The sequence below is a fragment of the Acipenser ruthenus genome, chromosome 6 (assembly GCF_902713425.1).
Source record: "Acipenser ruthenus chromosome 6, fAciRut3.2 maternal haplotype, whole genome shotgun sequence".
In the NCBI taxonomy this organism is placed as follows: domain Eukaryota; kingdom Metazoa; phylum Chordata; class Actinopteri; order Acipenseriformes; family Acipenseridae; genus Acipenser; species Acipenser ruthenus.
In genome coordinates, this window is record NC_081194.1 from 57,152,645 (window position 1) to 57,170,859 (window position 18,215).

The following is an 18,215-nucleotide window of genomic DNA, read 5'->3' on the forward strand; positions in this document are numbered from 1 at the left end:
GAGTGACCACAAGTGAAAAAACGGCAATCCAGTTTTTGTTTTTTTTAAACCATGTTTTTAATCATGACATATCAGGTACGTCCGTAGCACAGAAGAGGTTAAAACTTGATTTTTCCCCCATGATCACGCCTTTTTATAGACTTGTGGCTGGAGCCAAATTTATTCAATTTACAGCTCCAGTCACATTCCCACGTGTTTTTGCAGGGAGGAATTGAACCCCCTCCTTGTCACCCAATATTCCCAACACACCTGTGCACCGGCAGAGCTTTCACCTTGTCATACTGCCACACCGATAAATTCAGATATGAACATGCTACCGGGCAGTACTTGAATAGCTCATAAGTTTACTACTGTCTAACCTCCCATCTGTACTCCAAAATTAGTTAAGAGTCTAGTGCTGACGATGATGCATGAAAGGCCCAGTTTTATGGAGCACAAAAATATGCCAAGGACAAGCTACCTCATATATCAATTTTCAGTATAATCTGCAAATACAACCTTGCCTACCATACTTCATGTAACATTTGACATACTTTATGGCACTAGTACAATACCTAAGGACTACTTGCCACTGTAGGCAATGAAGCAGTTTCACTAACTTTTATATAAATGTCCCCATTGGGTAATTTTCATCTGTAATGCACAGTACTTATTAGACTTATTAGTCTTTCCCTCCCATTTATTTAGGATAAAGTGTGGTTAAAGAATTGTTCTGTAAAGTTTTGAACAGCTGCAAGGAAAACTTAAACAAGTTGCATAACAATACAAACATTATATAACTGCCAAAATCAAATTCAAACTTTATCATGATTGGTTGAATATGTCCATGTAACAATGTCAATGCACTATCTGTGTTTTACAGTTTGCCTTTTTATGGTATGTGAAGAACAGACCAAAAAAATAAATCAAGTGGTGAGTTTTTGTTTGCAATCTGACAAGTCATGCCAGGACTGCCTGTGAAAACAAAGCGGACTTGCTGTTGTGAATCATAAATGGATTCTTTGGTCCAAGGTGCTCTCTGTGTTGCAGCTATCCTGCCTCTGACTCTGTCCCTGCCACTTGCTGCTACCTGAAGAGCTCCCTTCAGCACTGGGACTAGAAGTGGAAGTTTCCATTTCTTCCAGAACATAATCTAGGTCATTGCTGGAGGTTTGAGATTCGCCAAAATCTGAAATCAACAACTAGTGCAGCACGTCCTCATCCCTTAGGAAATGCCTTGACATAGTTATAATACAGATCTATAAGTACAAAATACATAAATACATGCATATACTGTATATAAATAATAAAGACATTCCTACTTTTTTATTAGAACCATAGCTATTATTAGAGTCATGTAAAGCGTCATGCTTGGGTAAAGCACAGTCAGCAACAGTATTGATAGTTATTTTTTCCAAAGTCCTGATGTTTAATATTTAAAGTCCAGTTTTGATAGTACTTATGAGATCCTAATACACCTGTCCTTGCTAATATTTAAATCCAGAATACATACAAAAAACTGTATTTATAAGTTTTGTGTATATTCAATTACCAAAATCATGGCTTGAAAAGCAAAAATGAGTTTTCCTGAGCTTATTACCCCTGTGATTTCTGGTAGCAAGCAGTCCAACTACCACTAGGGGAACTGCATATTTAAAAGGGACCAAAAACAAAGTACACAGAAAGAGTACTTGGAACTGCAAACGCAAGTCAAAACGAAAGTGAGAAAGGCCAAGAGAGAGATAGAAATGAACATTGCTAAGGGGGCTAAAACCAATTCCAAAATGTTTTTCCAATATTATAACAGCAAGAGAACATTCAAAGAGGAGGTTAAATGTCAGAGATACAAATGGCAAAATCATAGACGAAGAAAAAAAAATAGCAAATATATCAAATGATTACTTTTCACAAGATTTACAAAGGAGGATACGGGCAACATGCGCCACATGTCGATCTGTTCCTATCCAGTTTTAAATAACTTTAGCATAACAGAGGCAGAAGTGTTAAAGGGACTAGGAGCTCTTAAAGGGCCGGATGCAATCCTCCCAATAGTACTCAAATGAAATAAGTTATTTACAAACCGCTAACCAAGATCATGCAACAGTCTCTTGAGACAGAGGTTGTACCGACAGACTGGAGAATTGCAAGTAACAGTATCCTTGGAGACAGTCAGCATGTTTTTAGGAAAGGGAGATCGTGTCTAACTAACCTGCTTGATGTTTTTGAGGATGCAACATCGACAATGGATAATTGCAAAGCATATGAGGTGGTTTATTTGAATTTTCAGAAAGCTTTTGACAAAGTTCTGCATAAAAGATTAATTCTCAAACTGAACACAGTAGGGATTCAAGGAAATGCTTGCACATGGATTAGGGAGTGGTTAACATGTAGAAAACAGAAAGTACTGATTAGAGAAGAAACCTCAAAATGGAGCAAGGTAACAAGTGGTGTACCACAGGGATCTGTATTAGGTCCTCTGCTATTCCTAATCTACATTAATGATTTAGATTCTAGTATAGTAAGCAAACATAAATTTGCAGACGACACAAAAGTAGGAGGTGTGGCAAACACTGTTGCAACAGCAAAGGTCATTCAAAATGATCTAGACAGCATTCAGAACTGGGCAGACACATGGCAAATTACATTTAATAGAGAAAAGTGTAAAGTATTGCACACAGGCAATAAAAATGTGCATTATAAATATCATATGGGAGATACTGAAATTGAAGAAGGAATATATGAAAAAGATCTAGGAGTTTATGTTGACTCAGAAATGTCTTCATCTACACAGTGTGGTGAAGCTATAAAAAAGGCCAACAAGATGCTCAGATATATTGTGAAAAGTGTTGAATTTAAATCAAGGGAAGTAATGTTAAAACTTTACAATGCATTAGTAAGACCTCATCTAGAATATTGTGTTCAGTTCTGGTCACCTCATTACAAAAAGGATATTGCTGCTCTAGAACGAGTGCAAAGAAGAGTGACCAGAATTATCCCGGGTTTAAAAGGGATGTCATATGCAGACAGGCTAAAAGAATTGAATCTATTCAGTATTGAACAAAGAAGACTACACAGTGATCTGATTCAAGCATTCAAAATCCTGAAAAAAGAAACAAGGACCAGGGGTCACAAATGGAGATTAGATAAAGGGGCATTCAGAAGAGAAAATAGGAGGCACTTTTTTACACAGAGAATTGTGATGGTCTGGAACCAACTCCCCATTAATGCTGTTGAAGCTGACACCCTGGAATCCTTCAAGAAGCTGCTTGATGACATTCTGGGATCAATAAACTACTAACAACTAAACAAGCAAGATGAGCCGAATGGCCTCCTCTCGTTTGTAAACTTTCTTATTTTCTTATGAACATAGCCAATGGAGGCTGCAAAGGGGTTTACTCCAGTTGTACTACTTGCCCAAAGTGTTCTATTACTACATATAAGAGTACATTATAATAGAGCATTACTAATACACCCCTGACACTGACAACGGGGGCTAGCAGGAGGCAATGCCAGGTATGCAATGCTGGAAGCCAAACGATGTGCATTGGGTCTCCAGGGTCACATATTATAAAGAATATTTGTGTTGATTCAGGTCTTCACTTTGTAATTTAGGAAATTGGTGGAAATAACTCCAACATTATTTATTCAATGGTTGCAAACAATACAGTATCACCTGGTCCACATTTTGAAGGACATCTAGCAGTGAATAGATAAAAACATCCAACATATAAACATAGAGGATTGACTTGTATTGTTAGATATAAACAGAAAGAAAACCTTAAGAAAAAGAGTTGCTCCTTTCAATAATCCCCAATTAACGCACTTCTAAGAGTGAGTGGTAATCATGCTAATCAGACTGCAAATATCCATGCTCCCTTAAAGTCATATTTGGTACAATATGTGGATTCTGGGAGGAGAACAATGGAAGTTTTGTTTTATTATTCATATTGTTCTGCATTCAATCACCGTCCCAATGCTTTCTTAAATATGGTGTATGCACCACAGTTAATCTTATCTCAGTAGAAATAAACAATATTTCACACTCATGAATCATCTGCTGAAAACATGAAAGTGATAATGGTGATCTGCTGCTAAAGCAGAAGGTGCAATACAGAGGGTGAGCAGTTAGAAGGGCATTGTTGAGGCAGCAAAAAACAAGCCCTGTACTGTTGCTGACTGTGCTTTACCCAAGCATAAAGCTTTCCATTACCACCTCCACAGACCCATCCTCCCACACTATACTGAGCAGCAAACACAGCATCAAGTTCAATAAAAATGCAAAGCTGATAAATCTTTAGAAAGTTGACAGCTACTTTTTCATCAAGCCTGACATATTGGGGGTTATTTTGAAAGGAGATCCGCTGGAGGATAGTGCTACACGCCATTATTTTGACCGCTTTTTCTCCACCTCTGTTTTCCCCACCCTTTGAGTATTTTCTAAAGCTGCAGAAAACACAGCGGGAATCTATCCGCTGTTTTGGTTCATTAGACTCTTTCTTGGTGGAATATAAAATGATCTAAGAATCTGTCTTTTTTTCCAAAGCAGAGTTGTAATAGCAGTTGTAATAACTCGACAGTCGCAAATTTTTGGTGACTGGACTCGACTTGTTGTCTGGTTTAATGTACATTGATCTAAAGTTATTCTATGTTTTAGAAAACAAAAAAAAGAGAACTGGCAAAAAAGCCATATTTTGCTACAATTATATAAACTTAAAGAAAAAAAATGTTTTGCACACATCATTTTACGTAATAATGCACTGTACAATAAATTAACACACAAACAACCCTCTGGAGCTTTAATAATTGTATTTTAATTTTTTTTTTTTTTTTCCCATAGCCTTCTACAACCACTGGCAGCAAATGGTACAGATGATCAATGAAGCTGTTGCATGGTCATCTTTGTTTTCCAGAATTCCCGAAATGAGTTAATCAGCTCTAGACGGGTTTCATTAATTTAATAAATCAGGATTTGTATGCTGGATAAATGTTTTAGAGTTAGTTTGGTTAAAAACATTTTCCTTTTTAGCCAAGAATAAATTCATAAAAATGAAAATGGGCAGAACAGACCACAGCAGCATGATTTTGGGAATAGGCACAATCAACATTGCCAGACGAAAGGAGGTTGAGGACAGAACTGCATTGTTTTCAATGAATTTTTAAGACATGGTCTGTGGATTTTGTCATTGTGGGTGAACAGATCAATTATTACACCGGTAAAAAAAATATTAATCTGAGCTGCTGGGTATTTTGCATGGGTTTATGAAATAGCAGCTACAATACCAGTCTTTTACGTTAGTAGGGTTATTCAAAATACAATTGACCTCTTATTATTACTGTACATTTGTGCATTTTAACTATATTAATGGTTTTATTTAGACAAACGACTGGGATTTTATTATGCTAAGTATAGGTGGTTAAAGGGTTTATGTTGTGAATTGTTCTGTGTAAAATATTTCCACTATTTTTTAAACGCATTAGTGAACAACCCTTTTTTATCTGAAAATAATGAAAATTACTTATTAGGTTGGGTTTATTGATTTTGAACTGGAGCATACAGTATATGTGCGTGTATGCAATGGTTTTAAAATTCTGATTTTGCCTCAGTTGCATTATTTGGACTGTTTTCCTTTGTAACTGCTATGTTTTAAGACCTAGAAGCAAGATCTCTATATCAAATATCAAATTAAACGGCACTAAATGTCCTTTCATATGGTTAAGGTATCTGAAAAAACAATCAGGGAGTTTCAAAATGAAAAACACTTATAGACTGCCATTAGTAAACTTGTAAATACATGGTTAAATGCATTCTTTTGTTTTGTAGTATCCATTACTGTACATCCAACCCAACTGAACATAGGTAAAAGGTCAATAACAAAATCTGTTTATAAATAGGCCAATGAATCATGAATTCAATGAAATGAAGAAACAAAACACCAGAAACCGTGGACCTTTAATGGTGAACATCAGTGGGGCAAGTATGACCACATTGTCTATCTCAATTTTGTATTTTTAATTGAAGTTTCCTTTTCACTTGTAGATTGCTAAATAAATCTGAATAAATCTGTCTCGAACTGTCAGAACTAATGACTCAAATTGACTCGAGCCTACATGATAGTATTGAAATAATTTTTACAAACCAAGAATATTAAATTAAGAGCTGACGAGTATGTTTTTGTTGATTTCTAGTTAAATGAATCAGTAACTATTTACAAATTTAAACCTTTTCCACTGTATCCTGTTTTTAAGCATACAGCTCAACCTTCAGTGAATGTACAAAAGCTGGGACAGCAGCAAAGTCGGCTCTCTAATAAACTGGAATAATGTGCTGTCAATTACTAATTAAACCCTTTTTAGGAGCTGTGAGCCTTTTTAATTGTCAGCTCTGAAAAAGTTACCTATTTCAAGTTACTTATAAAATTGTAGTTAACTTGAAATCTCCAACTGTTTAAAAGCTGAAAACAATTAAAAAGGTTGAATTAAACTAATGAATAGTTAAATTAAGGGTTCAATTAAGTAATTGGGAACTCAGTTGGAATAAAAACCAGAAGACACAGTGGGTCCCAAGGACCAGGATTGGGAAACCCTGGTGTAAATAACTAACCTGTGGCATGGCAGAAGTCCTGCAGCTGTAAATAGTATGTGTGTGGGAATGTGGGCAGCAATGTAGAGTAGTGGTTAGGGCTCTGGACTCCTCCCTCCTCCTCCTCTATAACTCAACTGCCTTTGCATCGGTCTCTTCTGGGGGGTTAGTGAGGCACACTTCCCCAACCTTTGTGCAAGTTATACTTCATTTACCTACCAAGGGAGGTTCTCTCAGTGAGTCAGAGGGGACCCCCGGCCAAACCTAACCTTTAGCATCTCATGTGTTATCGCTCACCTCTTAAGCCGAGGATCTAAGCATATTCTAGCTAACCTCGCAAAAGGAACTTTCCCTTTGTAACTCGAGGCAATCTTTTCGCATCAGGCTCGGAAGTCTATAATTCACCTCATTGAGGGCAGCTCTCAACGAGCCAGTGTCCACTTTCTTTCTTCCTTTCAATTTCTCAAGCCCCTATTTATGTGCAGGGGATCTCCCCTGTGTGTCTGTTTTATGTGCAGGGGATCTCCCCTGTGTGTCTGTTTTATGTGCAGGGGATCCCCCCTGTGTGTCTGGTCCCCCAAGTGGCAGGGACCCCCCCTTCTATATGTCGGGCCTTCGAAAATGGTGGGCCCTCTCTTACATGTTTGCAATCTTTACTAACTCTATGTCCCTGAGGGTGCCGGGCACCGAGCTCTTGGAATTAGCCGCTTCACGACGCAGCCCTCTCATAATATGCAGAGGTGACCTCACCACGGCGTGGACCTCGTCCTGCTGAGGGCTTGGTCCTAACGGTGGGTGGCTCTCCAAGTAGTCAGGCGACATCACTATAGCTAGCCTGGCTCCCGCCCCGTATTAAGCCTTGCAGTGCACAAATGACTCTTTTGTTACTATATATATATATATTAGGGCCTTCAATTAATTTTTTTAACGTATGTTATTGGCAGTCCTGTTTTTTCCCTCTTAGCATACCGTAATACATTTCCTACTGCACCATTTTAGTGCATGCCAGGATTGAATGAGTGTAGTCATCGTTTGAATATAAAGTTAGTCACAGAACCGCATTATGTAGCAAAGCACTCAAACTGAAGGACTTGTGAATGGGATGTTTATATTTTAAAAACTTGGTGGCGGTTTATTGGATAGAAAGAGGGTTACTTGTATCTACTGTCAAAGTGAGTTCAAGTATCACAGAAGTGCATCTATAGTCTGGTAACAAAAACTTCTCAAAATACACTCTAGTAGTTTTTCTGCTACAGACAACAACAATAGAACAAAAAATGAAACCCATCAGTTTCGACAGAGTACTCTTTAGACATTAAGAATCGCTGCAAATGCATGAATCAAGCCAAGTACGATAACCAGTGCTGTTGGATAGCTACCGACTGCAGACCCGTTAACATTGTAGCTTTGTTTTATTTTAATAACCACATTTATTTTTAAACGACATTATTTACAATTATTGAGGAGATAACTGCCACTCAGTGAATGTTTTGTTTTATTTAGGCAATTTCAAGTTATTCATAAAAGAGAATTTAAAAGTATTATTATTATTATTATTATTATTATTATTATTATTATTATTATTATTATTATTAATCATAGTATTATTTAAACGGCAGTGAAAAACATCAGTTTTTGAGAAAATGTAAAGGAAACTGATAACTGTAAATGCAGTACGGTGAGTAATAAACTGACTTCATTGTGATTTAGCAGTTGGTTCAAAGAATTTAACAACAATGATTGCAAATAAATATAAAACTATAAAGATAATCCAGAAATAGGAAACAGGGTTTTTTATGCTATGTTGTTTTTTTGGATAATAATAATAATAATAATAATAATAATAATAATAATAATAATAATAGAGTATGCCGTTAAAGTTGACGTGTTCTCTTCAGAGGAGCCGAACGGGTTTGTGAAGTGTATAAACAATGTCCAAACAATATTTGTCTGTTCAATATTCTTTATTTCATTGGCACAGGTTTGTTACTTTTAGTTACATCATTTGAATACAGAGTTCAATGAAACTTGCTCAAAGTACCCAATGTAACAATCTCTCCCCCTCATCCCAAGACACCATCAAACTCCACACAGTTCAGCAGCCACATCACAGTGCGTAAGGTCTTCCAGTTAAAGCTACAGTAGCATTAGCTGTGCAGTACAAAACAGAGTTCCAACTAATCATTTTTGCTGTATTAATTCTACACTAATAACATTAATAAAATAATCTGAACGTGCAAATACTGTAACCTAACCAAAACAATGGAAAATACATTCCAAATTTACAATAGCATCAGTAATAAAACAAATTTAAATGAGATGGATGCAGTAATTGTATCAATTAAATATGTGATTAAAACCAAGGTTAACTGAGATACATTTTTTAAATCTCAAGATTAATCGTGATTATTTTTTTTAATTGCTTGACAGTCCTAATACATACATACCTTATGGTTACTTTGCAAACTGTCAATTCTTTAAATAATGGGTACATTTATTAAGTTACCAGGCAATCAGTCATTTATAAAATATCCATGTCAATAGGCAAGTGTATTAAACACAATGAATTATCAAGTGTTTGGTGTTGATTGCAAGTTTCTTAATTTTCTTCTTTACATAAATGATAAATATTCATGGTTTTGTTTAGTAATTGACATAAAAAAATATCCATTATGAAATTAGAATATAAAACAATTAAAGGACTCAGCAATTTAATTTCTCAGCTCCTACTGCATTTTGATTACCTGTTTGGAATACATAGTTTATTCTTAAATGCCAAGGTTTAAGTTTATTTCACTTACTATACAAAAAAAAAAAAAAAAAAAAAAAATCCTTAAGGAACAGTAAAAATGAAAGATTTCTGTTTTTTATGTAAATGATCTCTCTCTCTCTCTGTAAATGTGACAGAGAGAATTCTGATACTGTTATTAAAATGTTCTTTCTTTGACCTCAGTTTTTAAATAAAATAAAATATCATATTGATGTAATCTGTCGTGTTGTTTCTATAGAAAACTTTCATCATTACCAGTACACTGAATATTTATTAACTGAGATGCCACCTCCCATATTCAGTAAGTAGAGTCAAGGACATCTATGCAATGTAAAATTAACTTCAAATAAATACAGTACTGGTGTAACATCAGAATGTGCTTCCCAGTGGTTTGCAGAAGTATTCACCCCCCTGCAAAGTTTTCACATTTTGTTGAATTACAAATAATGTGTGTACAGTTTTTCAAACAAACTTTTTTTATTCAAAGCTGTAGTGGTTCAACTGAACTCTGTTATATGAGGAGGTTAAATGTCAGCAAAACTTGCAAAGAAAATATACAAAATGAAATTTACTGATTGCATAACTGTTCAGCCCCTTAACACTAGCACCGCAACAGCCGCTTTTTGAACAGCTTTTGCAATTCAAATTTAAATATCTCCGCGTATGTGAATATCTCCTGCATGTCCGTTCTTAAGTGTTACTAAATATTTGAATTAAATACCCATACGATGTTTAAGCTGCAGAATCGTAAAAATGAATAAGTTATAAGCACTTGCTTCTTCAACTGCCAGATCCGCAGTTTATGCGGCATATTGAAATCAATACAATATAACTGACAATTTAGTCTGGGCTTCATAATAAAATCAACATTGTTGTGAAATAATGTATCATAATCCTGTTGAGTGCTTGAAACACTGATGAAAGTCATTCTACACATCATATATTATTATTATTTACACTACATTTCTCAGGCAGAACGACTGTGCCACCCTGAGTGCTGGTTATTGTTAGGATTAGGCACAGAATATGTGAACAAAAATACAGATCAGGAACAAATCAGACATTTGATTAACTTTTAAAGACAGACATATGCACACTTTTAGAGATGTTGTTTTCAGATCTGCCACCTTTTATATCAGAATAGACTTAGAATAGCGCCCATCATGAATAAAATAGGATATATAATATCCCAACAGTATATACTGAAGCTGCATTTCCATGAAGGAATTCTGGTGTATAAACCACCAGCGTGCTAACATGACTAGTTTATCAATGTCACCAGAACCCTGAGATGGGATTGCAAACTCACACTGTTTGTACAGTTTCAGTATACAGTCATTTCTCGATAAACAAAAGTTGGATTAGACGAATTTCCAGACGCTACAAATTTCCTAGATGGTCCTGAACAAATTTAGCAGCCGCTTATTGTAAATTATTCATTATACAAATTCACTTACACGAAACTTGCATCCAGATTAGCACCCCTGGTCTGTATTTTAGTACTCTTTTGGGACTACTGATCCTATGATGCATTTAAAGTTATCATGGTGCTCACCCATAAATGCCATTTTCACAAAGCAGCACAAAAACCTTGCAGACAAAAGTGGAGGTATTGAAAGCAATGGATACCACTATGCAAGAAAAAGAAAGATGCTGCTGGAGATTTCAACATTCTGCTGTAAAGTTAAAAAATTAAGGTAAACATTAACTATTTTGTTACACCATAAGGATGAGACCAGACCATGTTTCAAATTTTAACAATGTTTACCATTTATTAGTTCAAAATACCCACATTACACTCTACATTGAATGTTATTGTTACAGTATGTGCCATAGAAAATTAAAGAGATAGGCAATTGATCAGATTACCTCCCCTGGAGAGAGAGCCTCAGACTAATACACAGATGGTCCAGAAGATCTGGAGGTATGGGAACTCCTCTGTCTGTGTATGCCAATGAGTTATTCAAATGTTACTCCATTCAAGCTCAATCACAAACTACTGTTTTTTACAAGGTTACTGTGGTTGATTACCATAGGTTTCTTTTCCATACTTTCTTGCATATGCTTTATTACTTCAATAATTTTAAGCCTAAGGTACCTTAGTAACACTACGTATGCCAAAGTCACCTGCAGAAAACCGGTTTAACATTATCAACACATATTCTTTCTAATGAGTACCAATACATTTTTACTCTACACTGCAAGCACTTTGTCACCCATTCTGAAAAACTGGAGCAAAATGATACAGGCATATGAACAGCAAACTGTGGATGCAAGTCGCCAGCGTTTCCGATTTGCTGAATGTTGAGAACGTCTTGCTTTTTCTGGTTTAAAAACGCTCGCAATCAGAATGGGACATGCAGGTTTCAAGTGCAGTTCATTTGCAATGTATACTTTTTAAAAGTTCATTTACAACTGTATTTTCAGTAGAATGCACAGTACTTTTAAATGTATGATACTTTCCATTGTACTGTAATTGAAAATAGATTTCACTGTTACAGTAACTTCAATAAAAACTGGCAGCATGCGTTTGGCTTAGACTCCTGAAAATACTAATTACAGAGATAGTACAATTTTTTTGCTCATCATTTGGAATTCGTTTTTCATGAGCGTTGACTATTCTTTTCTTATAGTACATAACTAACAAGGCATTACTCAAAGAATAAGTGTAGTAAAGTGTACTTGTAACAATTTGAAAACAAGAATGTCATTAAAAAAAAAAAAAAAAAATATATATATATATATATATATATATATATATATATATATACACAGTGCCTTGCAAAAGTATTCAGACCCCTGACCAATTCTCTCATATTACTGAATTACAAATGGGACATTGAAATTTCATTCTGTTTGATATTTTATTTTAAAACACTGAAACTCAAAATCAATTATTGCAAGGTGACATTGGTTTTATGTTGGGAAATATTTTTAAGAAAAATAAAAAACTGAAATATCTTGCTTGCATAAGTATTCAACCCCCACACATTAATATTTGGTAGAGCCACCTTTCGCTGCAATAACAGCTTTAAGTCTTTTGGGGTAAGCATGTACCAGCTTTGCACACAGTGTCGGAGTGATTTTGGCCCATTCTTCTTGGCAGATTTGCCCCAGGTTGTTCAGGTTGGTTGGCGGATGCTTGTGGACCGCAATTTTCAAATAGTACCACAGATTCTCAATGGGATTGAGATCAGGACTTTGACTGGGCCACTGTAGGACATTCATCTTTTTGTTCTTGAGGCTCTCCAATGTTGCTTTGGCCTTGTGCTTGGGATCATTGTCCTGCTGAAAGGTGAATTTCCTCCCAAGCTTCAGTTTTTTAGCAGACTGAAGCAGGTTCTCTTGCAGTATTTCCCTGTATTTTGCTCCATCCATTCTTCCTTCAATTTTAACAAGATGCCCAGTCCCTGCTGATGAGAAGCATCCCCACAGCATGATGCTTCCATCACCATACTTAACTGAAGAGATGGTGTGTCTTGAGGCTTGGGCAGTGTTAGGTTTGCGCCACACATAGCGCTTTGAGTTTTGGCCAAAAGGCTCTATCTTGGTCTCATCTGACCACAAAACCTTTTCCCACATCGCAGCTGGGTCACTCTCATGCTTTCTGGCAAACTCCAGACATGCTTTCAGATGGTACTTTTTGAGTAAAGGCTTCTTTCTTGCCACCCTCCCATACAGGCCAGTGTTATGCAGAGCTCTTGATATGGTTGACTGGTGCACCATTACTCCACTCCCAGCCTCTGAACTCTGTAGCTCCTTCAAAGTGATTGTTGGCCTCTCTGTGGCTTCTCTCACAAGTCTCCTTCTTGTTTGAGCGCTGAGTTTTGAGGGACGGCCTTTTCTTGGCAGTGCCTGGGTGGTGTGATGTAGCTTCCACTTCCTGATTATTGATCCAACTGTGCTCACTGGGAAATCCAAACACTTGGGATATTATTTTGTACCCTTTCCCTAATCTATGCATTTGTGTTACTTTATCTCTAACTTCTGTAGAATGCTCTTTGGTCTTCATTTTCCTTCAGATTCACTGCCTGACCAATGATCCTGCAACAGTGGGGTTTTTATCCAGAAAATGTGACAGCAACTTTAATGGTTCACAGGTGAAGGCCAATGGTAAGGTAATTGTGTCCTCATTAGGGCAATTTCTTTCATCGGTGTAAACTGGGAGCTTCCACAGCACAGGGGTTGAATACTTATGCAAGCAAGATATTTCAGTTTTTTATTTTTCTTAAAAATATTTCCCAACATAAAACCAATGTCACCTTACAATAATTGACTTTGAGTTTCAGCGTTTTAAAATAAAATATCAAACAGAACGAAATTTCAATGTACCATTTGTAATTCAGTAATATGAGAGAATTGATCAGGGGTCTGAATACTTTTGCAAGGCACTGTATATATATATATATATATATATATATATATATATATATATATATATATATATATATATATACTGTACATACACATACACATACACACAGTATTTTTGTTTCTGTCATACACTATATGACTTACCACAGGATTATGTGGCTCAAAGCAGTGCCCTCATTTAAAGATGTCACTCACACTGGCGACCATGCACACCACAAGTTTGTGTCTTAACTACTATTCAAAAAAGCCAGGCTCATCTGCTGACAAATATGATCACTGTTACTAAGGCATGTTGTTGCTGTACACATGTAGTAACCACAAACTGTAACCAATAAAGTTTCCAATTTGAGTGTCTGTAAGCGACGTTTTGTTTCATGTCATTACTTTTCAAGGGGCTATATCTTTCCTTGCTTCAAAAGGCAGTTACATCCTGTTTTTCACTTTCAGCAAAACATTATCTGCTAATGTGAGGAAATAGCCTTGCAGTGGTATAGGCACAGTACCAACTCATGATCAACAGCCAGTAATGGATCATTACTCTTATTTATGGAAATACTGGATTTTATAATTGTATAGCGTGTCAATAAAATGTGCTGGATCCAAGGTTTCAAAATTAATGATCCTGCCTTTTATTAGATTCATTATAATTTACTTGTTACCCTGCACTGTAAAAAAAAAAAAAAATGTGTTAAAGAACATTTTGAAGAAGCAGAAAAAATATAGAAATGTATAGAAATATTTAAAATGAAAAGTGTATGTGTATATATATATATATATATATATATATATATATACTTTTCATTTTAAATATTTCTATACATTTCTATATTTTTCCTGATATATATATATATATATATATATATATATATATATATATATATATATATATATAAAATCTGGAGACTCAATTAGTTTAACTGAATAACTGATTGGACAACCAATAAAAGGACCAGGTGCTGGATGCAAGTGAGAGGGTAGGGGCACTGTACACTTTTTCATTAAAAAAAGAATATATTTTTATATAGATTATATATGTATACGGCTTCCTGAAAAAGAACTGTAACCTCCAGAAATGTAATGAAAACGTTGTTTTCATGATTTTTGTAAACATCCATACCGTGCCCTAGCTTGTGTCAGCACCGTGCAATGCCAGCACCCTCAGCCTCGACTAGCACTGTGCTGACCACAGCCCTGTTGTGCACAAGGCTATATAGTAGGCTATAACTGCACAAGAACGCAGATTAAAAAAAAAAAAGATGGTTAACAAAGAAACTCTATGTGAGTATTATAAAATTAAAATGCTTTAAAAAAAAAAAAAAAAAAAAAACTTGGGGTGAATAGAACATCCAAAAACCAACGTAACACTGTCGCCATTATTATTATTATTATTATTATTATTATTATTATTATTATTATTATTATTATTATTATGTATTTATTTATTTATTTATTTATTTATTTATTTATTCTGTTGAAAATCCAAAGCAAATGTAATAAACTTCATCTTGATGCTTCAGAGGTGACAGTTAGGCTACCATTATAGGTATTATGTAATTTTGTTATCTACACGGATTTATACGTTTCGAGTGGACCTCTTTCTTGGTATGCTGTCAAGGTGTAGCCAAAATAAAATTTGTGCTCCCTTTGGGCTTCATGTAATGTTTCTGTGTAGGCCTACATGTTGAAGTACTTTACAAGAGTAACCAAATGTTAAAAACTAAAAGTTAATATCTTTAAAGTGGTTAAAACATTCATATATTCTTTATTAGTATTCTAGTTTGTTTACATTTGCTAGCCTTGAGTTTGATTGAAGTTCAATGTAATGGAGCACTGTGCCTTTAAGAAGTGAATAATTTAAACAGAATTAGGTGACGCCACAGATGACGTGCGAGTATGTCCTTGGACTTAAATAAAAATGTACTGTAGTTGTAGCTTACTACAAAGATAAGAAATAAAAGAAAATCTAAAAAGCTTTACCATCGCTGAAAGAGACACAGCTTCAAGCAAACCTCTCCTTGAGTAGAAAAGAGTTTATTGTTTGTACGTATTAAAGAAATAATACATATTGCTTTATTAAACATTTAACTCGAACAGTGGCAAAACAAAACAAAAAAAGTAGAAGGCTAAAGAAGAAAACGGTGAAGCTGATGCCCTTGAGTCCAACCATGTTTTAAACACCCTTAATTGAAAAGCCCAATGTTTTAGAGTGCTGCAAAGTAATCAGCTGAATTCTTGGCCGCCTAGCCTTCCAACTAAAACCTGTTATAATTGTATTGATTTGTTCCAGGTACTTTTCTGGGAGTGAAATGGGCATCATAGAAAATAGGAAATTAATAGGAGGGAGTGCATTCATTTTTATAATGGATATCCTACCGTGTAATGTGACCATCTAGACAGATCTGCTTTGATTTTATTTAGAGCTTCAAGCATATTTTCTTTACGAATCTGCTGGAAATTAGGAGATATCTTAATGCCGAATAGGGCTATGATGAGGGAGAGGGGTTATTTTAGCAATAGGGTTCAAAGGCATAAAAATAGAGTTTACCAAAGTTATTAAGTACATTTAATGCATTGGGGACTGAATTAGAAATATCAGATAGAAACAAGAGTATATCAGCATAGAGTGATATATGATGCTTGGAGCCCTATATAGTGATGGGAGCTATATTGGTACTTTGTCTGATAGCTTATGCCAACGGTTCTAAGGAAAAGACAAATAATAATGGTGATAATGGACAGCCCTGTTTGAGTACCTCTGCCTGAGGGGATAACACTGACCCGGTATGCACGCATGCAGTAGGTTTGTTGTGTAAGGTGCGGATCATATTGATAAAGGAATGAACAAAGCCACATCGTTCTAGAACTGACCACAGGTAATTCCATTCTAGGAGATCGAATGCCTTCTCAGCATCCAGAGAAAATATAGCGCAAGAGGCAAGTTGATGCGGGGCTTGGTCTAAAATATGAAAGAGACACTGTATGTTGTCTGAAGCAAGGCGGCCCTTCAAAAAGCATGTCTGATCGTGATGTATTAGGTTACCTATGCATTTCTCCAACTGCCTAGAGCCTTTGCAAATAATTTTAGAGTTTAAAAGTGAAAGGGGCCTGTAGCTAGAACATTCTAAAGGGTCTTTTCCTTTTTTAACAAGCAACAAAATTTCTGATCTCTATGGAAAGAGCTATTTTGCAATGAAAAATTTATAGAATTGAGTATTAATGATCCAACTTGATCCCATACTGCCAGCAATAGCTCAGGTGGAATGCCATCCAACCCAGAGGACTTTCGCTTCTGCATAGTTCGAGCTGCTGCCTCCAGCTCTTGCAAAGTTAAAGGAGTTTTCAAGAGCTCAGCCTGTTCAGCAGTTAAATGAGGCAATGCCAATGGGTTTAGAAATTCCTAAATTTTAGCCAAGTCTGTACCAGTTTCAGAGGTGTAAAGTTGTGAATAAAATTCTTGAAAGGCTTTGTTAGGGCACGTTTTTTTTTAAACATTTTAACGTTTTTTGACAGTAAATGGCAACGGTAAGTTTTATGCCTATGGCCCTTAGTGTTCAGTATCTTAAATAAATCATACACATTTTGTATTAATCTCATATGAAATAACATATTTATGGAATTCCTCCCTTTACAAGAAGTTGGGAAGCTCAATTACAGTAACATGCTGTATTTCTGTAATGTAAACACAATTCTTTGAATTTTATTCCATGGTTCAAAATAACACCTCCTCCTAATTCAAACTCTCAAACTAATTTCTTTACCCCAATCATTATTCTGTTTCCTGAATAAAACTTCTTGTTGAAATATTTGCCTTAACTGATTTAAGATAATTTTTAGTACTACTTTGTAGGCAGTGCAGCAGTATTTAATCTACCTGTTTAGCTTTTACTGTTGTTAATTTTTGTATTGGAAATAAAACAGATTATTAAAGATGTTTACTTATCATGGGGACTAGCCTGGTGTGAAAGAATATTAAATAAATAAAATAAACTGACTAATGGCTTTTCCAGTCTACCGATACAGGTACATTTTCTCAAGTGTGATAGCCTGGGGAGGTGTGAAGACAGAAAATGAAAGCAATTATAAAACACAATTGGGCCATTTGCAATCAAATTAAAAGTGAAAAATTCATAAAACAAAAATACCACAGACAAGGAGAAAACAGATAACCAGCGACAAAAAGGCTACAAAAAACTAAAAAAAAATCCAATCTACACAGCTAGCAGGAGGCGCAAATTAACATGTTTTTTAAACAAGTATAAACTACTGGTGAGTAATGTGGAAAGCACTTTTTGGTATGGCTGTGTAATCTATGATTACCCACAGCTGGAGGGCCAAAAAAAAAAGTCGGGTCAGTCAAATACATGCTGAGTTCATCAAGAACCATAATAAATCCAAAGGCTACGCCAGTATTAAGAATTCATGTTAGATGCTATCTTAATACGTTAACTTACAGAGCTGGCAATTCACACGATTTCAATACTCTATTCTTCTTCTTAACCTTATCTTAGAGGT